General features: G+C 37.0%; 1 protein-coding gene and 1 pseudogene across 27 annotated transcripts in view; both read right to left on the bottom strand.

Moving 5' to 3' along the window:
• FHIT (fragile histidine triad diadenosine triphosphatase) overlaps nucleotides 1–25,096 on the bottom strand; it is a 1,506,756-nt gene that overhangs the window by 914,351 nt on the left and 567,309 nt on the right. The window lies entirely within an intron of this gene.
• Nucleotides 10,902–25,096, bottom strand: part of LOC129058236 (peptidyl-prolyl cis-trans isomerase A-like) — a 29,182-nt pseudogene continuing 14,987 nt past the window's right edge.

The raw sequence follows: 25,096 nt of genomic DNA, 5'->3' as shown, positions 1-25,096 counted from the left end.
GAGGATAGATGGGAGGACAATGGGGTAGAGGGAACAACAACAGGTTGACGTCCACCTAGGTATCACTTACCAAAGAACTGAAAATTTATCAGGTAATTGGAAGCTCAAATTCATGTCACCTGGACTGAACTGCGCTTTTGTTATGTTATAATGCAATATGGTATAAATCAATTGGCTTGAATTTTAAAATTAGAGCCCAATTACCTGTGTAAGGGAATCATAAATCCAACTTGTATTTTTCTAACAGGGTTAACAACTCATGATGCCAGCTTAAACTCAGGAAAATCAATGGTCTGGGCTTAAGAACAATTGTGCGTGGTACTTTATCTCCCTGGTCTAGTGTAGCAGGTGGGCAGTCTAGGAGTTGGGGGTGAAGGATTTGGGGGAGGGTAGAAGCCTAAAGCAAAGAAAACAAACAGAAAACATTGAATATTGCTAAAAACACCACATGCCAGGTAAATAGGAACGGGGGAACTTACATATAGTAGACAGTGAAAATCTGGACACCTGTTACTTGATGAAGCATCGCAGGAGCAAAGGCAAAACACTCCTGTTGCTTTGCTTGTTCTGCAAAACTCTCCAGAGCTAACGGAGCTAATGTGAGATGAAAAGCTAAAAAAGGAGCAAGTCAGAACTCCCACTGACAGCTTCCAAACTGGACCTTCCTAAAGGCGTTTGCACCTGCCTTAAGCTAGAGACTCCCTTCTCAGGTGCAGTTTGTTGACCCCCTCTTCAATTGGAAACATCTGAGGTTCACTCTGATAAGGGGCACGTGGAGGAATAAAGCTGTGGCAGTGGTGGAAGAATTAATAGTCCAACTTTTATGGAGGGCAGTTAACATTGCGTATGCGTGTGTTTATGTAAGTATATATACCTACATATACACACATATATGTTATACATTATTGACATAGAAATTCCATTTTCATAAAATTCTCCTTGAGAAATGGTTGAAGAACAGTGCAAAGATATACATACAAAATTCTTCATTGCGGTCGGGCGCTGTGGCTCATGCCTGTAATCCCAGCACTTTGGGAGGCCGAGGTGGGCGGATCACGAGGTCAGGAGATCGAGACCATTCTGGCTAACACGGTGAAATCCCATCTCTACTAAAAATACAAAAAGAAATTAGCCGGGCGTGGTGGCGGGCGCCTGTAGTCCCAGCTGCTCCGGAGGCTGAAGCAGGAGAATGGCGTGAACCTGGGAGGCAGAGCTTGCAGCGAGCCGAGATGGCGCCACTGCACTCCAGCCTGGGCGACAGAGCGGGAGTCCGTCTCAAAAAAAAAAAAAATTCTTCATTGCAGCATTGCTTCTAAGAACCAAAGTTGCACACAAACTAGAAGTCGTTCAAAGGGGGTGATCCAAGCCAAGTGTATTATATTTCACTCATACAATGTAATACTATACTGAAATTATAAATGATGATATAAAATTCTATGGACATGATACGTGGTAAAATAAAACAACAAAATAGTATTACTGGATGTATCAATTGTGTGAGTGTGTGTATGTGTGTGAATAAGAAAGTGTGGGAGAAAATCCTGCATATTAAGCTTATTGCTGTTGTAGGATAACTGATACTTTTTCATAATTTTCTGTCGTGTTGGATTTTTACATTTTAATTGTTATAAAATAGTCAGGTATTACTTTTATAATCTGGAAAAAAAACCCAGCAATTTCCATTTTGGATCTTGAATACAGTAGGAAGGATAGCAGGGTAGCAGCAGTCACTGGGCAAAGCAGACGTCAACCAGGGCCTACCTACAAGGCTCTCACTGCACAAAGCACCGGCACCTGTCCCATAATGGCTTCCATTTTCACACAAAATTCTGCCAACTGGGTACATCTTCTCAAAGAGGGGAAACAAATCCACCAAAATTAATTGTAGAACTTATCTTTATGTTCTGTGGGCCAGAAAACTCAGTCTATACTGTGCTTCTGAGAGCAATAATCCTTTCTAGGCCTAAAATACAGTGTGTCTTCTATTTTGGGCTTATGGTACCTCTGTTGTCTCATTGTTCAAGTGGATGTAAAAGTATTAATTCAAAAAACCCATGTTCTCTGCTTAAAGCACAGAATTGTCAACAAAACACACTATTAGAACACATGCCTCTCACTCAATCATTTCTTTATCTTAGTTTCTTGTGGTCTATTCCAGAGTAAGGAATTTGCAATGTTGGAGTAAGAGACCTAAGAGGACCTTAGAGATCATCCCATTCAGCAACCTCATTGTTCACAAGAGAAAGCCCAGACTAGTCATCAAGTGAGCTAGCCAGGACTAAAGCCGAGGGTCTGGCAGTCAGTCCACTGTTTATCACTTCAGCTCTAATTCCATTCAAGACACATCTATAGCTTCCCCCTTCTGGAGAATCTGAATATTCCTTTAGCTAATGTTGAAATAAATCAGACTTTCGACATCTGATGTGACATACAGAGAGAAAAAGGCAGCAAATCTAACATAACGTACCAGTTAGCTTTTCCAAATGCATGAGAAATACTTTCAATAATGGAAAACACTACATATACTACTTTACGCAGTCGACTTTTGCTTCTGTGATAGAAAAGGGAAAAAGTTCAGGGGAAGAAAACTACGCGGGTCATTTGGTGATGTTTTTAAAAGGTTTACTTTCAGAGGCACAAAATTTAAAGTGTTTTTCTTTTTCTTCTATCAAAACCAAACATAGTTACTAGAAAACATCTGAAAAATGCAACAAAATGTTAAGAAGCAAAAAAAGAAAACATGTCACACAATTCAGCCAACAAAAAACCACAGTTAAAATGTTAGTATAGTTCCTTCTAGGTTTTTTTCCTTTTTGAACGGTTGAGCACTTCATATATATACCATTTCCAAGTTTTGTTTTGTTTTTTTACCTAAATTATACCTAAGCATTTTACGAATTCATTAAAAACTATTTATAAACATTATTTAATGTATGAATGATATTCCACGGTATAGATGTGCCAAATTTTATTTTTTTCTTTATTTATGTCATTTAGGGTTTTTCTATTATACATAATTCTATAATGAGCATTGTAAGAAATCCATCTTGATCTTAATTTCTGATTATTTTCTTGTCTTAAATTCCTAAAATGGGGAATTGCCAGATTAAATACTATGAGCATTTTAAATTACCAGGAATTTTATAACAAATTTTGTTGTTTCTACCAAAAGTACATAGAAGTACCCATTTTATAATCCTTTTTCAGTAAAACATATTTTCAGACCTTTGTTAATTTTACAGGTGGCAAAATTAAAATTAAAATTTATTTTAATTTGAATCTTTATTATTGAAAAATTCGGTATACCCACTGGCCATTGTGGCCATCCTTTGGCAGATCTACTCTTGAGCTCTTGGCCCATTTATTTACTGAGTAAAAAGGAAAGCATTTTGATAGATCCAATCTTTTTTTTCAATAAATAGATAAATAATGAATTTTTAAAATAAATTAATAAACTTATTTAATTCACTAAAGCTTAAGAAACACAAACTCCTGGGCTGATCAGTTGGAGGCTGTAGAAAAATGAGCAGAACACACTTTTTTTCCAAGTATATTTTGTATAAGCTCTATCTAATTAATGAAACGTTCCTGCAACTTTCTGCGTCTGCTCATTCCAAGCATCAGATTAACAAACGGTTGACATAAAATGAAGAGCTACATGGTATTTCTTTGATATGTGGCATATAAAAATCACAAACTCTCTCTTTAAAAATAGAGTGTTCTGGTTCACACTGGTCCACTGAGCAAACCTATTTACTGCCTTTCCCACCCAAAGTACTTTCTAAATGATACTAAAGAAATGCAAAAGTGCAAACCCATAACCACAAACAGAATGGGAAGAAGCCATTAGAAGATAAATGATTTGAATAAAAGTCTGTTGAGTTCTGAACCACACAGCAAAGGAAACCACAGCCTAAAAAGAGGTTGTGACAAAGGAGGGCCGACCTGCCTGGTTATTCCAGAAAGAATCGAGCCTCAGAAATAGCAAGTACAACACAGGATGGAAGAGATTGGTGGGGCTGAAAAGGGGGGTTAATTCCAGGTCAGGATGTATATGTAACATTGACCACCCTTCCTCCTGGCTCTCCATGTGGACTAGCCTTAGGCCAAGCACCAGCTTCAAGGCAATAAAAAAGTGGGGAGAACCATGACATTTATCATTAGTGTTAAAACCTCACTCTAGGCCAGGCGTGGTAGGTCACGTCTGTAATCCAAGCACTTTGGGAGGCCAAGACAGGGGGGATCACTTGAGGTTAGGAGTTTGAGACCAGCCTGGTCAACACGGTGAAATCCCATCTCTACTAAAATACAAAAAGTAGGGCCAGGCGCGGTGGCTCATGCCTGTAATCCCAGCACTTTGGAAGGTCGAGGCGGGCGGATCATGAGGTCAGGATATCGAGACCATCCTGGCTAATATGGTGAAACCCCATCTCTACTAAAAATACAAACAATTAGTCAGGCGTGGTGGCAGGCACCTGTAGTCCCAACTACTTGGGAGGCTGAAGCAGGAGAATGGCGTGAACCCGGGAGCGGAGCTTGCAGTGAGCTGAGATTGCGCCACTGCACTCCAGCCTGGGCAACAGAGAGAGACTCCATCTCAAAAAAAAAAAAAAAATACAAAAAGTAACTCAGCGTGGTGGCAGGTGCCTGTAATCCTAGCTACTCAGGAGGCTGAGGCAGGAGAATTGCTTGAACCTGGGAGGCAGAGGTTGCAGTGAGCCAAGATCACAGCATTGCACTCCAGCCTGGGCAACAGAGTGAAAGTTCATGTCAAACAAAACAAAACCAAACAAACAAAAACAAACCTTACTCTAGCACATTGAGATTCCCCAGTTCCCATGCACACACCCTAAACTGAAACTCTTCAAGCTTGCTATTCACAAGACCCACCCACTTAAAAACAGACCGCAACAATAGCCTTCTTATTGCCTCATTCTTTCACACACACCACAGATCACCAGAAATTTAATATGACAAGAAAGTCTACCACAGAAAAGAAAATGAGCAAGTAAAACAACAGAAAACATGACACTGGAGAAAACAGTTTAGGGGAAAGACACAAACTTTAAAAATAAAATCTAGTTAATATCGTCAAGAAAGATTTGAGGAGATTTGGTAACTGCAAAACAAAAACAGGGTTCTATTAAAAAGGAATAGTCAGATAAGAAAGAGCTCTTTGGAATTTTATAAATGCGTACATAAAAAATTCAATAGAAAGTCTGGAGGCAAAGTTGGAAAAAATCTCCTAGACTACAGACCAAGTACAGAAATAAGTGAGGAAAAAAATAAAATATATAGATGAACAATTCAGGAGGTCTAAGGATGACTAACCAAATTTTCCCAATAAGAAAAAAAGAAACTGGAGTGGAGGGAATTATCAAAGAGATTGCATTTGAAAATTCCCCAGAGTTAAAGGGAAAGATGAATGTTCAAAGTATAGGAATCTACTTGATACCAAGAATAATTAACTGTAAAGTGATAGAAAAATGAAATTCCTAACAATTTCCTGAAAAGTAAAAAAAAAGAAGGTGGCCTACAAAATAAGTAAGAATCAGAGTAGCATCAGACTTAGCAGCAGCAGGATTGCATACTAAAAGACAGGAAAAAGGATTTTCAACAGAGAAGTCTACACCCAAACTATCAATTGTGTTTTGAGGGCAAAATAAAAACTTCTAAACCTGCAAGCATGCAGAAAGTTTACCTCCCATTCACCCTGATATGGCTTGGATATTTGTTCCTGCCCAAATCTCTTCAAAATGTAATCCCCAATGCTGGAAGTGGGGCCTGCTGGGAGGTGTTTGGATCATGGGGACAGATGTCTCATAAATGCCTCCGGCTGTTTCCTTGGTGACAAGTGAGCTATTGCTCTGAGTTCACATGAGATCTGGTGGTTTAAAATTGTGTAGCACCTCGCTTCCCCACTCTCTCTCCCTCTTGCTCCTGTCTTCGTCACATTATGTGCCTACTTCCCTTCCCCTTCTGCCATAGTTGTAAGCTTCCTGAGGCCTCCCTAGAAGCGGAGCCAGCACCGTGCTTCCTGTAAAGCCTGCAGAACCATGAGACAATTAAACCTCTTTTCTTTATAAATTATCCAGTCTCAGGTATTTCTTTATAGCAACGCAAAAATGGCCTAATACACACCCTTTCTTAGGAAGTTAATAGCAAAATCAGAAGGCAAATTAGAAAAGAAAGAAAACACATTCAATCCAGCAAACAGTGACTCCAACCCTGGAGAGCAATGGGCACATCTCAGGATGATTCTACACAGCATGTCAACAGAGCAACCTGTCCAAACGGGAGCAAAATGGAGGTCTGTAAGAGACAGGACCAATAGAACAAAGAGTGTAATTATGAGCTTGAAAAAACTTGAAGATATTATTGAGGTATATACTCAGAAAAGGTAACAGGACATCAGAAATTCCAGCAAAAACAAACAAAAATAACTTTATAAGAAAAACTTGAAATACATATTACAGAAACTAAAAGGTGGAATGATTTTGATAAAATGATTTAAAGGAAGAGAATCCATTTGAACCTGATTCTAGACACGATCTCTTCGAGTATCACAGGAATTGTGACAGAGACCATGTGGGGCTGCACTAAATAATTTAGCAAATCTTAATTGTGCAAATATTTTCATTATTTCCAACTTTGGAAAAATCACAAACAAAGACTACTCTGGTGACAGAGCAAATGTCAATTAAATTTGACAATGCAAAAATAATGGTATATAGCTGACCAAGAATGGAAAGTGGAAGGAAAAGAAAAGCAGTGAAGAAAAGGGTAGAGTGCCCATATCTCATCCTGTGATGTGTGGAGGCAAGAGACACAGGCTAGATTGATGGTCCAATCAGGGGAGGTATAAATACAATTTAGAAGTGGCAAGCCCAATAGAAGTTGAGAACAATGTCGTGTTATGGTGGGAGCATGTGAAAAGGTTAGTGTAAGTTAGTGTAAGGCAAATACTTCTTGTCTTTAGAAGAAAATTAGTAGATAACATAAAAAATAAATAAGTGTTAACTAGCAATATGGAAGTAAGACCAGGAATGTTGAAAAGTGATTGCATTTAGGGAACTCAGGTGGAGGTGGGAAGAGTGGGATTGGGAACTGTTACTTTCCACTAAAGGTGTTTCAAAACCATTTGATTTTTAACTACGTGCTTATTTTTGCTTTCATGAAAAACAACTCCAAATTATGATTATAAAAAGCAAGTACATTGTTACAAGCTCTTTTACTAAAAACAACAACGCATAATTGAGCCTGTATGAAATGCTGTCTTCTAAGCCGCTGGACAATGCTGGAGGAATAGCGAATAAAGTATAACTGGATTTATTTATGACGAGGAGAGAGCAAATGCAGTGTACGGAAACGAGACACATCATTTTATCTCCACAAAACAATTAAGCTTTCATTAGGGCTTAATGACAGGATGACATTTGGGGGTTTGGAGGGTAAGCACATCACCTTCATTATCAAATCAAAGATTATCCAGTATCAAGAGGAACAGTTTTATTTATTCTGTATTCTCCTCGAACTCCCCACCCCAAGCTCTGTCATGACCGTAGATAAGATGGGAATTGAACAAAAGTTCCCTAGTGCTAATTGCGTATTCTCTCACATCCCCAAGATTGCTGTCTCCTAGCCATTTCATGTTAATATCACAGGAAGCAGACAGCAAGTGTATATTTGGATACACAGCTAGGTACATTTCCCAGAATGTATTTTTGAAGGGGTTAGTTGTTGGAAGGTTGGCAAGACACTAGTGACTCCATGTTTTGGCTACTATGCCTTTCTGTCCTGAAAGCCTGGTGTCCGTGTTATTTAGAACAGCCTGGGTAAACTTATTACTGCACACTGTGTTCACAGAAAAGGTTGGTTCTGAGTTCAATTACAATCCCTAGCAGTTTAAACGATAGCTGCTGTGATATAATCTAAAATAAATTGCTTTTCTCAAGAAGCCATGTAAGCCTTTACACTGCATCTTAGCAGAGCTGCTGGTTTTGTCTCATCTGAAACTCAAGCAGGGTACAAAAGCAGGACCTCTGAACTCCTGTTTTTACCTCAAATGTCATTCTTCTACACTTCTGGGGCTCTCTGTTCACCCCAAATTCCTATCCCAGAACTAGATTTATGAGAAAGCAACAGTGTTTTCACTTTTTAATGCAAATCATCATTTTGTATTTATTGTTTTCTATATAAGCTGCATACTTTGCCTAGGGTCTTTTGAAATAACTCTATTACTGGGGGCAAGATTTGTTCTTCCTGTTCCCACAGCTAGAAGGCTAACCTGCTACCATGGGCCAAGATAGCAAGTGTGAGGACGTCCCCACCCAAATGAATTGGGGCACCTCTACAGACTCTCCATTCAAACTCACATCCTTCTCCTCTCTCCAAAGGGAATGGAGGAAAAGGAAACAAACTTGTCAAGCGCTCAGTATGTGAAATGATAATTCTGGCTTTCTCCACCCTCCACCTCCCCAGGAGTTTTTCCCAAAGGTCCCATTGGCCCAAGCTCAAGCCTCAGCACTTCTCTAAACAAGATGCTTGTAGATCCCTTTGATGCCTTTCCACAAAGGCAATTAGAAGGGTTTCCAACGTTAACTATGTACATTCTTTCAGATTTAACAAGGCAACTTAATTAACACTGCTGTGTTTCTGCTAGTCAACAAGAGAAAATTGTCCTTTCAAGAGATTTTGCACATTGACAAAAATAATCCAGTAATACTTTTCCCTTTCAAATATTTTTCTTCTGTTGAGATTGAAAGAGGTTGGTTTGCAGAGTGCTATATGGTATGTGCTCAGCAGCATTTTTCTGAAAGGGAATTTTTTTATGTCCACAAAAAAAACAACCAGGACAAATAAAAGCCAAATGAATACTTTAGACAAATTCAAACTCAAACTTAGAGCCACTCAGAAGGCAAGGAAGTCCTATTTCTTTTTATAACATACATGCAACCATGCCATGGGAGGATATGAATTGTAGCTCATGAATTATGTTTATCCTTAAGTTCTCTTGGAGCTATAATAATTAGAAAGAGACAAAGTGCTCAACCAGTATCCCTAGGAGGCACTAGGAAATGGAGGGGGTGAGGACATTTCTTTGATGTCTCAGCAATTGGAGGGCAAAACTGACATTTGGAGGGTTCTTAAAATGTTGCTAAAAGTTCTGTAGTGTGTTAGCATCACATAGCAAAGAATTTTCCTGCCCAGAATGCCAATAGATCCCCCTTGGGAAACACTGACCTCAAATGGGAGGTTGTCAATGCTGCACTAAGGCAAAATGAGCTCATTTTCCTGGGTCCTTCGTCTTCTCATTTTGCAAACCTAGGTGTCTGGCAGATAGTCAATGACTAAAGGAATCATCTAGTGGTGAAATGATGGTAAGTCACTTATCCATTCAATAAATATGTATTAAGTACCATCTGCGTACAGTGAAAGTACTGCTATTGACCAAGATTCTCTCCTTGACCAAACTTTAATCAGGCTCCTCTGATTCTCTCCCTAATCAGGCCTTAACTTTTGGACTTCTGTGTCTTTCTCTGTATTGCCCAATTTTAGCAAGAATCCTCTTAGACTGGTTTATCCAGAACCCTTCATCTTCAATATCAGATTACCCTCAGTATCTGATCAGATTCCATATCCACCACCATCCCTTAGGTGGTTTAATCACATGGCCTGCCTTTAGGTACATTTCATAACAATGTATCCAATTTTCCTGATCCAATTTTTTTGCATCCTTGCCAGCATTTGGCGTTGTTATTTTTTTCCAATTTTTTTGTGGTAAAATATACATAACATACAATTTAGCATCTTAACAATTTTAAGTGTATATTTCAGTGGTATTAAGTACATTCATATTGTTTACAACCATCACCACCTATCTATCTCCAGAACTCTTCATCTTGCAAAACTGAAACTCTATACCATTTAACAACTCTCAATTCCTACTTCTCCTCAGCCCCTAGCCACCATTCTACTTTCTGTCCCTACGATTTTGAATACTCAAAGCACCACAAATAGATGCAATCATACAGTATTTGTCTTTGCATGACTGTCTTATTTCACTTAGCATAATGTCCTCAAGTTTCAATCATGTTGTAGCATATGTCAGAATTTACTTCCTTTTTAACGCCGACTGATAAGGAGGGACTTCCTTCTGTCCCATTTTGCTATTGATTTTCTATATACCTTACAGTTTTTTTCTGTCCCTCATTTCCTGCATTACTGTCTTCTTTTGTGGTTAGTTTATTTTTTGTGGTGAAATATTTAAATTCCTTTCTCATTTCCCCTTGTGTATATCTATTTTCTTTGTAGTTACCACAGGGATTATATTTAATATCCTAAAGTTATCAATTCTAATTTGGAATTATACCAGCTTAACTTTAATAACATACAAAAACATTGCTCCTCTACTTCTCTGTCCCCACTTCTTTAAATTATTGACAAAAAAATTACATCTTCATGCAATATGCTCTAAAATATAAACTAATATTTTAAAAGATGTATTAGCGTCTTAAATTATGTAGAAAACAAAATGTGGAGTTACAAACCAAAGTTACAATAATACTAGCTTTCAGATTAATAATTTAAAAAAATTAGTCTCATATCATGTAGAAAAAAATGGAGTTAACAAAGCATTATTACAATAATACTAGCTTTTATAATTGCCCATGTTTTTACCTTTACTGAGAACTGTATTTCTTAACTAAGATTCAAGTTACTATTAGTGTCCTTTCATTTCAACCTGTAGAACTCATTTTAGCATTTCTTACAGAGCATGTGTAGTGGTAATAAACTTCCTCAGCTTTGGTTTTGTTTTTTTTGTTTTTAATATGAGAATGCCTTAATTTCTTACTCACTTTTGAAGGACAATTTGCTGAATGTAGGATTCTTGGTTGGCAGTTTGTTTTTTTTTTTTTTTCTGTAGCCCTTTGCGTATGTCAGCCCATTGCATTCTGGACTCCTACATTTCTGACAATAATTCTGATAATCGTATTGAGGATTCCTTCTACGTAATGAGTTGCTTCTCTCATGTTGTTTTCAAGATTCTCTTTTTGTCTTTCAACAGTTTGAGTATAATGTGTCTTGTGTCTTGGGGTGGATCTCTTTGAGTTCATCCTACTTGGAATTCATTGAGCTTCTTGAATTTTTATGTTTATGTCTTGCATCAGATTTGGGAAGCTTTTGGCCATTATGTCTTCAAATAATCTCTCTATTCTTTCTCTCTCTTCTTAAGCTTCTGAACTCCCACAATGGGTATGTTGGTCTGTTTGATGGTGTCCAGCAGCTCTGTTCCTTTTTCTTCAATATTTTTTCTTTCTGTTCCTAAGACTCATAATTTCCTTGTCCTATCTTTAAGTTTACTGACTCTTCTACCTGTTCAAATATGCCTTTGAATATCTCCAGTGAATTTTTCATTTCAGTTATTATACTTTTCAATTGAAAAATTTCTCATTCTATTTTTACTTTTTCTAAATCTCTGTATTGATATTGCTAGTTAGTTCATACATGATTTGTTTTTTACTTTTTCCATATCTTTTAGTTTTTTGAGCATCTTTAAGACACTTGTTTTAGACTCTTTGTCTAGTAGATCCACAATTATAACTTTTTCAGGGACAGACCTTGTTGGTTCGTTTTCTTTCCTTTGAGTGTGCCATACTTGCCTGTTTCTTTTTATGTGCTGTTATTTTGTTGTTGTTGTTGTTGAAAACCAGACATTTAAATATAATAATGTGATAACTGTGAAAATCAGATTCTTTTTCCCCTTCCCCGGGGTTTGTTTTCTCTTTTTGAATTGTTGTAGGTTGTCTCTGTGCTGAGGATAAGCCTGAGATGTAAACTTAAGTCCTTCTCCCATCTTTTGTGAGCCTGCATCTTTCTCTAGGTAAGAGCGGTGACTTTCTAATTTCCCATGTATATGTGGCTGCTTTAAAATGTACTAGTCTTTAATGTCTGGCTCCAAAAACAAAAGCGGAAAAGAAAAAAAATGAAAACAAAAGGAAAAGAGTGCTAGCCCTGTAAATCCCCTGGAAGTCACTTCAGCTGTAGAAAGAAGGGCTTGCAACAATGGAAGGAAATGCAACAACAATGGCCCCTGGCTCTGTCTGCACCTTTGTAATCAGAAGCCACAATTAGCTATCAGAGAACAGATTCCTGATTTTTGAATGACAGTGGCCTTTTTGCACACCCTGGCTCCTATAAACTGTGTGCAGGCTGCTCCTGGAATCTGTGCAAGGATGCCTGCGAGTGGGGTACAAGTAGCTGGTATTATTCTAAGAGCTAAAGTCAACCACAGTTAAGAGCAATTTACTGTCCAAGCCTTCTCTTGGAAATTAAAAGCCTTCAATAGACTCTAGAGTTCTAAAATAGTTACATCAGACAGATTATGCCATGCAGTTGTTCTCTAGGTGAGGAGATACATTCCTGGTGCTTTCTACTTTTTGATCTTCCCAGAATCCCCTCCTTATCAATTTTTTTTATTTAGCCATTTTAATAGATGTGTAATGATATCTCATTATGGTTTATATTTAAACTTCTCTGATGGCTAATGATGTGGAATATCTTTTATTGTGCTCATTTTTTTTTTTGCCATCTGCCATTCTCTTCGGTGAAATGTCTCTTCATGTTTTTTGCCCATTTTCTAATTGGACTGTTTGGGTTTTTTTACTCTTGACTTTTCGGAGTTCTTTATATATTGTAAATACTAGTTCTTTGTGTAATATGTGGTTTGCAGATATTTCCAACCAGCCTGTAACTTGACTTTTCATTCCTTGTAGTTAGGCTTTCACAAAGCAAAAGTTTTAATGTCAATGAAGTTCGATCTAACAATTTTCCTTTTGTGGATTATGCCTTTGGTGTTAGCTAAGGACACTTTGGTTTTTTTGTTTTTTTATTTTTATTTTTTATTTCTATAGGTTTCGGAAAAATAGGTGGTGTTTGGTTACATGAATAGGTTCTTTAGCCGTGGTTTCTGAGATTTTGGTGCACCCAATACCCAAACAGTATACATTGTACCCAATTTGTCGTCTTTCATCCTTCACCGCCCTCCTCCCTCACTTGAGTCTCCAAAGTTCATTGTATCATTCTTATGCCTTTGTATCCTCATAGCTTAGCTCCCACTTATGAGTGAGAACATAGAATATTTGCTTTTTCATTCCTGAGTTACTCTATTTAGAATAATGATCTCCAATTCCACCCATGTAACTGTGAATATCATTATTTCATTTCTTTTTTATGGCTGAATAGTATTCCATGGTATATATTCCACAATTTCTTTATCCACTCATTAACTGTTGGACATTTGGGATGGTTGCATAGTTTTGCAATTGGAAATTGTGCTGCTATAAACATGTGTGTGCAAGTATCTTTCTTGTATAATAACTTATTTTCCTCTGGGTAGATACCCAACAGTGGGATTGTTGGATCAAATGGTAGTTCTACTTTTAGTGCTTTAAGGAATCTCCACGCTGTTTTCCATAGTGGCTGCACTAGTTTACATTCCCACTAGCAGTGTAAAAGTGTTCCTTCTCACCACATCCCCACCAACATCTATTATTTTTTGATTTTTTGATTATGGCCATTCTTGCAGCAGTAAGGTAGTATTACATTGTGGTTTTGACTTGTGTGTTCCTAATAATTAGTGATGTCAAGCAGTTTTTCATATGTTGGCTATTTGTATATCTTCTTTTGACAATTGTCTATTCATGTCTTTAGCTCACTTTTTGATGGGATTGTTTGTTTTTTTCTTGCTAATTTGAGTTCCTTATAGATTCTGGATATTGGTCCTCTGTCAGATGTATAAATGGTGAAGATTTTCTCCCATTCTGTGGGTTGTCTGTTTACTGACTGTTTCTTTTGCTGTGCAGAAGCTTTTCAGTTTAATTAAGTCACATCTATTTATCTTTGTTTTTGCTTTTTGTTTCTTAGTCATGAAATCTTTGCCTAAGCCAATATCTAGAAGAGTTTTCCAATATTATCTTCTAGAATTTGTATGGTTTCAGGTCTTAGATTTAAGTCTTTGATCCATCTTGAGTTGATTTTTGTACAAAGTGAGAGATGGGGATCCAGTTTCATTCTTCTACATGTGGCTTGCCAGTTATCCCAGCACCATTTGTGGAATAGGGTGTCCGTTCCCCACTTTACGTTTTTGTTTGCTTTGTTGACGATTGGTTGGCTGTAAGTATTTGGCTTTATTTCTGGGTTCTCTATTCTGCTCCATTCATCTCTGTGCCTATTTTTATACCAGTACCATGCTGTTTTAGTGACTATGGCCTTATAGTATAGTTTGAAGTTGAGTAATGAGATGCCTCCAGATTTGTTCTTTTTGCTTAGTCTTGCTTTGGCTTTGTGGGCTCTTTTTTGGTTCCATATGAATTTTTGGATTGTTTTTTCTAGTTCTATGAAGAATGATGGTGGTATTTTGATGAAAACTGACTTGAATTTGAAAGAAAAAGATTTCTTTAGGCAATATAGGCATTTTCACAATATTGATTCTATCCATCCTTGAACATGGGATGTGTTTCCATTTGTTTGTGTCATCTATGATTTCTTTAAGTAGTGTTTTGTAGTTTTCCTTGTAGAAGTCTTTCACCTCCTTGGTTAGGTATATTTCTAACTATTTTATTTAAGAACATTTTGCCTTGCCTTACATCCAGAGATTTTCTCCTACATTTATTTTTTTAAATTTTTATTATTTTACATTTAATTCTATGATCCACTTTGAGTTAATTTTTGTATGAAGGTATGAGATTTAGATCAATGTTCATTTTTTTTCCCAATGGATGTCTAATGCTCTAGCATCATTTGTTGAAAGGCTGGACTTCCTTCATTAAATTGCTTTTGCATCTTTGTCAAAAATCACTTGAGCATATTTATGGAAGTCTATTTCTGGGTCCTCTATTCTGTTGCATTTTGTATATTCTTCTGCCAAAACCATGTTGGTTTGATTACTATAGCTATATAGCCCTAATATTGGATGGAGTGATATATATATATATTTTTATATACATATATATCTCCTTAATGTTGGGTGGGGTGATTCTTCCCACTTTATTTTATGTCAACATTGTTTTAGCTATTGTAGGTCCTGTGCATTTCCATATAAATGGAGATCAAATAAGCTTGCTAGAATTTTGTTAGAAATTTAATTTCTCAAAGATCAATTTGAGCAGAACTGACATCTTTACTATGCTGAGCCTTCCAAGTCTCTACTCATTTAAGTCTTTAATTTCTTTCATCAGCATTTTGTAATTTCATCATATAAACTCTGTACCTGTTTTATTTATTTATTTATTTATTTATTTATTTATTTATTTATTTATTTCTGAGACAGAGTTTCACTCTTGTTGCCCAGGCTAGAGTGCAGTGGTGCAATCTCAGCTCACTGCAACCTCCACCTCCTTGTTTCAAGTGATTCTCCTGCCTCAGGCTCCTGAGTAGCTGAGATTATGGCACACACCACCATGCCCGGCTAATTTTTTGTATTTTTAGAAGAGAGGGGGTTTCATCACATTGGCCAGGCTGGTCTCAAACTCTTGACCTCAGGTGATCCAACTGCCTCAGCCTCTCAAAGTGCAGGGATTACAGGCGTGAGCCACTGCACCTGGCCTCTGTACCTGTTTTATTAAGTGTATACCTGAATTTTTCTTTTCTTTGGAACTATTGTAATTGATACAGTGTTTTTGATATTGGTTCCTGCACATTCTTTGTTAGCATGTAAAAATACGATTAATTGTTGTATGCATCCTGCACCCTTGATTAACTCACTTGTTCTAGGATTTTTGTTGTTGTAGATTTCTAGGGATTATATAGGTAGACAATCATATCATCTACAAATAGAGATTTATTTCATTTATTTCCAAACTGCATGCCTTCTATTTTCTTTTCTTGCCTTATTGTTTTGGCTAGACTTTCCAGTACTAGTTGAATAAAAGTCATGAGAGTGAACATCCTGGCCTTGTTTCTAATCTCAAGGATGCTCTTTAGCAAGTTGAGATAATTCATCACTATTTCTAAATTGCTGAGAATTTTTATTATAAATGGATGTTGGATTTTGTCCGATGCCTTTTTATATGATGATATTATTTACTTTTTTTATTTTTAATTTCTTCCAGTGTTTCCTCAATGAATTTTCTTCTGTAGCTTGTTTCTATGGTATATTACATTAATTAATTTTAAATTGTTGAACCAACCTTACATACCTGGCATATAATAAATCCTACTTCATCATATTACATAATTCTTTTTATTCTTTGCTATTATTTCATTAAGAATTTCTGAGTCAAAATTTACAAAAGACATTGAACTATAGTCTTCTTTCCTCCCTCCCCCTTCTTCCCCTTCCTCCTTCTTCTTCTTTGCCTGGTTTTGGTATCAGGGTAATAATGAGTTGAAAAGCGTTCCTGCCTCTTCTATTTTCTAGAAGAGATAATGTAAAATTGGCATTAATTTTTTTTTAACATTTGGTATAATTCTCCAGTGAAACAATGTAGTCCTAGAGATTTCTTTTTTGGGATATTTTAAATTATTAATTCAATTTTTTAAATAGCTATAGGACTAGGATAGGGCTGTTCATTTCATGTTGGCTGAGTTTAGCTAGTTTATTTTTTTTTTTAGAAATTGGTCTATTTCTTCTATGTTCGTTGAATATACGAGTGTAAAGTTGTTCATAGTATTTTTATTGTGTTTTAGTGACCACAGGATCTGTATTTATATTTCCTATTTCATTCCTGGTATTGGTAATTTTGTTATTGTCAATTTTGCTAGTAGTTTATCAACTGTATTAATTTTTTAGAAGAACCTGCTCTTTGTCTCATTGACTTTACCTTTTTCTTATTTTTAATTTCATTGATTTATTCTTTTATCCTTATTATTTCCTCTGTCTACTTGCTTTTACTTTATTTTTCTCTTCTTTTTCTAGTTTCTCAAAGTAGGAACTTAGGTTATTGATGTGAGGCCTTTAAAGACTTACTCTTTGACCTGTTGATAACTTAGAAGTGTGTTATAAATTTTCATGTTTTAGAGATTTTTCTGCTATATTTTTGTTATGGATAACACATTCTGTAAAAATTTGCTAAGGATTTTTTACGGCCTATGATATGATCTGTTTTGGTGAATGTTCTTTGGTTGCTTGAAATAAAAAGTATATTGTGCTATTGTTGGATGGAGTATTCTATATATTTCAATTAGATTCTATTTACTCATTGTGATGGCTCAATCTTCTACATTCTTGGTGATTTTCTGTATAGTAGTTCTATTTGTTGTTGAGAGAGGACATTGAAGTCCCGAAATATAATTGATGATTTATTTGTTTCTCTTTCAGTTCTATCTGTTTTTGCTTTGTGTATTTTGAGGCTCTGTTATTTGGTATGTACATAAGATCATTTTGCCTTCCAGGTGGATCCATTCTTTTATCATTATATAATGTTCCTTCTTGTTTCCAGATATTTTCTTTGTTCCAAAGTCCACTTTTATCAGATACTAGTATAAGCACTCCTGTTTTTTTAAAAATTAATATTTGTATGATATATGTTTTTCCACCCTTTTACTTTCAACTTAACTAATCATAGAATTTGAAGTGAGTTTCTTGTAGGCAGCATACAGTTAGATTATGTTCTGTTATTCACTTTGTTTATCCCTGTCTTTTGATAGTATTTAGATGATTTACATTCAAGGTAACTATTGATAAGTTAGCATTCCATTATACCATTTCTTTACTTGTTTTCTATTTGATTCCCCTGGTTCTCATTCCTCTGTTTCTCTTTTCTTGGCTTCCTGTGTGTAACCTAAACATTTTTCAGGATTTCATTTTGATACACAGTGTTTTGGGAAGTACTTCTTTGTATAGTTTTCACTGTGGTTTCCCTGAGTACTAAAACCTAATATGTGACTTGTTACAGGCTACATTATCAACATTTAACTAGTTTGAAACTTCACTCCCATTTAAATCTCTTGTCCTTCCCATTTTTCAATAACATTGAATTGAGTATCAGATGGTATTATAATTTTTGTTTTAATCATCAAACATGATTTATAAAACTCAAAGAGAAAATAATAGTTTATTGTATGTACCCACAAATGTCTTTCCAATGTTCTTTCTTCCTTCCTAATCCTCTAAGATTCCATCTTGTATTGTTTCCTTTCTGTTTAAAGAACTTTCTTTAGCCAATCTTTAAGAGTAGGTCTGCTAGCAACAAATTGATTTACTTTTCCTTCATCTGAGAATGTTTTTATTTCCTCTTCACTCTGGAAGTATAGTTTTTCCAGACATAGAATTTACAGTTGATAATTCTTTCAGTACTTGAAAAACATTGTGGCATTTCCTTCTCATCTCCATTTTATGAGAAATCTGCTGTCATTTGAATTGGTATTCCTCTATAGGTAATGTGTCATTTCTCTCTCACTGCTTTCAAGATTTTTTCAGTATATTTTATTTTTAAAAGATTAATTATGATATATCATAGCACAGATTTCATTGGGATTATGTGTGGGGTTCATTCAGCTTCTTGAAGCTGTAGGTTTCTGTCTTTCACCAAATTAGTTAAGTTTTCAATCATCTTTTCTTCAAATACTCATGTTTGTTTGTTTGTTTGAGACAGGATCTCCCTCTGTCACCCAGTCTGGAGTATAGTGGCACAATCACAGCTCACTGCATGCAGCCTTGACCTCATAGGTGCAAGAAATCCTCCTGCCTCAGCCTGCTGAGTAGCTGGGACCACAGGTGTGCATCACCATTCCCAACTTATCTTTTTCTTTTTTCTTTTCTTTTCTTTTTTTTTTTTTTTTTTGAGACAGAGTCTCACTCTATTATACAGTGTAGTGACATGATCAGGGCTCACTGCAACCTCTGCCTCCTGGGCTCAACCAATCCTCTCACCTCAGCCTCCTGAGTAGCTGGGACTACAGGTGTGTACCACCATGCCTGGTTAATTTTTTTTTTTTTTTTTTTTTTTTTGGTAGAGACAGGGTTTTACCATTTTGCCTAGGCTGGTCTTGAACTCCTGAGCTCAAGTAATATGGCCACCTGAGCCTCCAAAATTGCTGAGATTACAGGCATGAGCCACCATGCCTGGCTGTCAGCTAATCAAATACTCTTTCAGTCCCATTATCTTTATCCTCTTCTGGGACTCCAATGATATGAATGTTGGACCATTTGTCATTGTCTCACAGATCTCTGGGGTCCTGTTCATTTCTTCAGTCTATTTTTGGTCTATTGTTCTGATTGGGTGGATTCCATTGTTTTGTCCTCAAATTTAATAATTCTACCCTCTGTTATCTCCAGTTAACAGTAGATAGTCCAACCTATCGTTAATACTATCCAGCACTATTTTTATTTCTGTTATTATTTTTTCATTTCTAGAATTTTTATTCAGTTGTTTTATAACTTCTATTTCTTTTCTAATATTTTCTATTTTAAAAAATTTTATCAAAAATTTGCAGCTGGTTGATAGGTCATTTATATGACAGATGCTTTAAAATTATTGTCAGATAATTCTAATATCCGATTCATCTTGGTGTTGGTGTCAGTTGATTGTCTTTTCTCATTCAATTTGTGATTTTCTTGGTTCTTGGTATGAAGGATAATTTTTTATTGAATCCTGGGCATTTTGCCTATTATGATAGGAGAGACTAGGTCCTATTTAAGTCTTTCATTGTAACAGTCAGTAACCCTGTTAAATTAACATGTGGGTCTTGGCTACTTTTATTAGCTGTGGCTCCAATGGCACTCTAATTTTCACAGACTTTGAGGTGTTATTTTGGTCTGCTTGATTAATCTGGTTGCAAGAGGCCACTGGTTCCTGCTTCTACCCCACTGCCTTGTGGGGCAGAACAGATTTCCCCACACTGGGCCTCAGGTATCTCTCAGTGGGAGAGGAATATGGTGGGGTCTGCCTTCTGCCTCAATGTCTTTGGGCAGGGAAGGAGAGTCTCAGGCATGTGAGAACAAAGAGGCTTCCTAGAATTGGCCACTTTTTGTGGTTGCATCCTTGTTGCTGGTTCTGTCTTCTTGCCCCAGTGACTCTAGACAGGGGAGGATCATTTGAGGCACACAGAGAAAAAGAGGCTTCCCTGACAGCATTATTTGCTATAGTTCATTCTTTTTTACATGTTCTGCCTACCCACTTCAGTATTTCTTGGTGGAAAGGGAGAGTCTCAGGGCTGAGGGAAAGCAGAGTCCTTCCTCTGGCCAATTATTTTTGGCAAGGCTTCTAATTAATCCCTTTGGCTGGTAGCGTTGAACTTGTCTGATAGTTCCAGAGGGACATCCGTTCAATCAGAAAAAAATAAAAAATAAAAAATCAGCCTCCCTGAGCTGCTTCTTGTTGCCAGGCTTGGAGTTAGGAAACACTTGGTCTGGGTGACCATCTTCTGTTGGGTTGGGACACCCTAAACACTCTGCTACTGTGCTGTTCCTCCAGGCCTAGGGAGGCCAGCTCATTCTTTTTTTTTTTTTTTTGAGACAGAGTCTTGCTCTGTCGCCCAGGCTGGAGTGCAGTGGCACGATCTCTTCTCACTGCAAGCTCCGCCTCCTGGGTTCACACCATTCTCCTGCCTCAGCCTCCCAAGTAGCTGGGACTACAAGTGCCTACCACTATGCCTGGCTAATTTTGTTTTTGTATTTTTAGTAGAGACGGGGTTTCACCGTGTTAGCCAGGATGGTCTCGATCTCCTGACCTCATGATCCACCTGCCTCGGCCTCCCAAAGTGCTGGGATTACAGGCATGAGCAAACCAGCTCATTCTTACTATCTTTCAGAGCTCTCATTTGGTTGTCTCTTGTACCATTACCAGAGTTGGTAGTTGTTCTTAGCAGGGAAAAGCAGGGGAAAATGGGTCTCCATCATCTTTTCTGGACCAGAAATCTGTTTGTTATATTTTAATTGCATATTTCTATTCATTTTTTTGGCAATTAACCCTTTTAGATCTTATTATAATTATTTGTGTACATCCACAGATTTGAAACATCTTGGTAATTTATCTTTGTATATTTTACAGTGCCTTGAACAAAGCAGATTCTTCCTTAAAGGTACTTATAAATGAATGACTGTTCATGCATATTTTCTCTGGGGCTGTACAATGGAACAAGACCTACCTGTTAAAAGAGTGGTTGTTGGTAGAATGTAAACATGACTTATAAGTGTTCATCCTTGCAAATGGACACAGGAGTAACAGGGAGAAACTTGCTTAATGTGATTTACAGAAACCTGGTTCAGAACATAGGCTCACTTGGTCATCACTTCCCTCTGGTCATCACAATCTCACAATCATTTTTCAATCATTTTTCTGCTTCCAGCAGATCAGAACGTGTGATAATGCTGTGACAGAGTTCCCCACCATTACTTCCTAAAGCCATTACCCGCTTCTAGCTTAAAACCTTGAACACACAAACACACACATATATACACACTAACATACACATACATGTATGTTTCAAGCATCCAAGATAGGAAGTAGGGGAACATGATGAATTTTTTTTTCTAGAAATAAAACCATCATTTGTCCAATAAAACATGAGTATAAAACACCCATACCTAATAACAAATGGCACAGAACAACATTGCTGGGAATCCCCAAATAGACCTCACGAAAACATCACTGAAGATTGCATGTGAGAGCTAGAAGGCCTCAGGCCGGGAATGCAATGGAATGTAAGACCAGGCCCCTGCTGGGGCTCAGAAGTAGGAATGATGGAAAAGCAAGCAGGAAGAGACCCTGGGCAATTGAGTTCTCCCACTGAGCAAGAAAGAATTGAAAATGACAGCTTTAGGCAGGAAAACAATGGATGCCTGACCTCCCATTTAACTATTGTAATCATGCATTGTTATCAATTGGCTTGGTCTTTTAAGATTCCTAGTCACTTGTCCCTCATATTTGTGGCACATACTTATCACTGTGTGGATTTGCTTTTTGGCAAACAGAAGTTTTAATTTTTAATGGAGTCAAATCTATTACTCTTTTCAAAAATGATCTTTCTCTTTGTCTTCAAGTTTATGAAGTCCTCTCTCACTCCAGTAGGGATAAATACTCATTTCTATTCTGGGTTTCTAATGATTGATTTTATACATTTATTTATTGCTTTAATCCAGCTGGAATTAATGTTAGCATATGGTGTAGGAAGGCTGCAATTCTTCCAACTCTAATGCATTCTTGATAAGTAAAAAATAGGATTTCCTACAGTAGAAAACTCAGCCTAGAAACATGCCTTTCAGTATTCTGAGGCAGGAATGGAGTGAATGAGGCACTTTCCTCAAACCTAAAAACCTCATCCTGTTTTACTAGGGACTTGGGATAGCCTTCTTTATTTCTCAGTGTCTCCTCCTTTATGTACAGTAGCGACACAAATATCCACTGTGTTTCCAAACAGAAGTCAAGTGCTTAAGCTCCTCAAGTTTTCTGAGTACGTTCTATGTAGAGGATTTTCTATTACTTGTTACACTTAATATACAGGGCCTTGCTGGAGAATGTGACCAGGAGAACTAGAACTTCAGAAAACACAAAATGAGCTATCAAAGGCTTTGTACTTTGTAGGGGTATACTCAGAAGAAAAACAAGTCCTAGTATTTAGAACACATTAGATGTAACCTCTTAAACTCCAAAATTCTCTTCAAACCTTACCTATTTAATTTGAAAGCAAGCAATGTTCCAGTGTTAACATTTCTGATTTGGGGGATGTCAGATAGTGAAATTTGGATTAAACAGAGGGAATTTATAGTCTTATTCTAATTAATAAATGGACTTAACGGGGTTCTGAAAATAAAACAACCTCATAATTAGTTGGTAATTAACATAGCTGAGAGCCAGGCAGAACTGTCCAACCTGTGCCATATTCTCACAGGTGTGCCCACAAAATACAATATTTTATAGAATAAATACATTGCCCACCTTCATTCATCCAGCAAGATGTACTGACTTTTCACTGTAGGCATGAACCTGAAGGGAATTAAAAATGAAGGATGGTCCTTGCTCTGACAAAAGCTGCCAAATTGGGTACACTCACTCAGTGTCTTCAAGGAACACATGGTCAGGTTTCTAGATTATGCCCGTAAGTTACCCCGTAAGAGTTTAACAGAAAATAAAGAGGGTTTAAAAATATATATGTTATTCCATATATTTACAATTTCTATGCTCCTCATTTCTTCCTGTTAATCTGTTTCCATTTGCTATCATGTTCTTTTAGGCTGAAGAATTTGCTTTAGCATTTCTTATAATGCGGGTTGACTAGCAGTACATTTTCTTAGGTTTTCTTTATCTAAAACTTAGGTTTTGTTTATCTAAACCTTAGGTTTTGTTTATGCAGCCATAAAAAGGAATTAGATCATGTCCTTTGCAGGGGCATGAATAGAGCTGGAAGAGATCATCCTCAACAAGCTAACACAGGAACAGAAAACCAAACACTGCATGTTCTCACTCATAAGTGGGAGCTGACCAATGAGAACACATGGCCACAGGGAGGGAAACAACACACACTGGGGCCTGTCTGGGGTGGGATGGGGGGCAGCGGTGGAAGGGAGGGCATCAGGATAAATAGCTAATGCATGTGTGGCTTAATACCTAGGTGACCGTTTGATAGGTGCAGCAAACCACCATGGCAAATGTTTACATATGTAACAAAGCTACACATCCTGCACATGGATCCCAGAATTTAAAATAAAATAAATTTAAATTTAAAAAAAGAATTTAAAAATGTCATTCTATTGTCTTCTGGCTTGAATAGTTTTTATTTAGGAGTCTAAAATAACTCTTACTGTTGTTCTCCTATATGTAATGTCTCTCCCCTCTTCCCATCCTCAGCAGCTTTTTTCTTTACTTTTGGATTTTTATCAGTTGGCTGTCATACGTCCAGGTATGGTTTTCTTTGTTTTTATCCTGCTTTGGTTTGCTAAACATCTTCAACCTGTAGTTCGATTTTTTTCACTATATTTGGGAAAATTTGTTCATTTTTTTAAACTATTTTTTTCCTCCCTCATTCTCTCTATCCTCATTTCTGGACCTCAAATTGTACAAATGTTAGACTTCTTGCTTTTGCCCCACAGATCACTGAAGATTTATATATTTTTTCTATTTTTTCCTCCTGTTCTTCAGATCAGACAATTTCTACTGATCTGTCTTAAAGTTTACTGATCTTTTCTGTAGTTTCTAATATGTTGCAAAGGCCACTCAGTAAACTTTTCATTTTGGAAATTATTATTTGCAGTTCTATAATATAGATTTGTTTCTTTTTTATAGTTTACATTTGTTTCTCTGAGATTTCCCATCTCTTCATTTTATGTCACCCATTTTATGTCAAGTCCTTGAATATACTTATCTAGTTATTTTAAATTCTTCATTTTCTAATTCTAATGTCTGAGTTATTTCAAAGTCTGTTTCTATTTATTGCTTTTTTCTGATTAATGGAGCTGCCTCTTTACACATCCAGTAATTTTTTTGTTGTATGCTAGACACAGGGTGACACATTTAGGGAATCTGCATTATATTGTCTTCCTTATAGGGTACTGAGTTTTTTTCTGGCAGGAAATTACATTTCTAAAATATTCTCTTGAACCTTTCATTGTTAGAACTTGTCTATTACAATTTTGTCCTTAGTTGTAGAACACAGCCTTATGGTAGTGTATAGGTCTCACTCCTGAGGCTGGCCTTTCTATGGTTTCAACTGAATGCCCAGGTTCTCAGGGAAATCTGCCCACTCAGACTAAGAATTCCAACCTCTCCCATCTCTGGGCAACCACTAGTGTCTTTGTTTGGCTCTTGGTTCCACAGTGAACCCTCTCTGCTCGGCCTCATGGTGTCTTGACCTGCTTATGCATAGTCAATCCTTCAGACAATGACCTGCAAAGAAACCTCCATGTACACTACCTCCACATGCCCTACCTCATGCATCTCGCTTATTCAGTACCCTACTCTGCTAATTCCAGCCCCTCAGCAGCAACAAAGTACAAACTCTGCCTTATCAGTTCATTGAAACAAGCATGTAATGCTTGGCCCCACCTCCTTACTATCCAGTCCAGTGAATGCACCCCTAGGCAGAAAGCCAAGGTGAATGCAAGGCTTGCCTTAGGGGTTTACCTTGTCTCAAGGGTCACAGCCCCACATTGCCTGTT

This window comes from Pongo abelii, chromosome 2 (assembly GCF_028885655.2).
Source record: "Pongo abelii isolate AG06213 chromosome 2, NHGRI_mPonAbe1-v2.0_pri, whole genome shotgun sequence".
NCBI classification, from domain to species: Eukaryota; Metazoa; Chordata; class Mammalia; order Primates; family Hominidae; genus Pongo; species Pongo abelii.
This window is presented reverse-complemented; position numbering and strand designations above follow the sequence as displayed.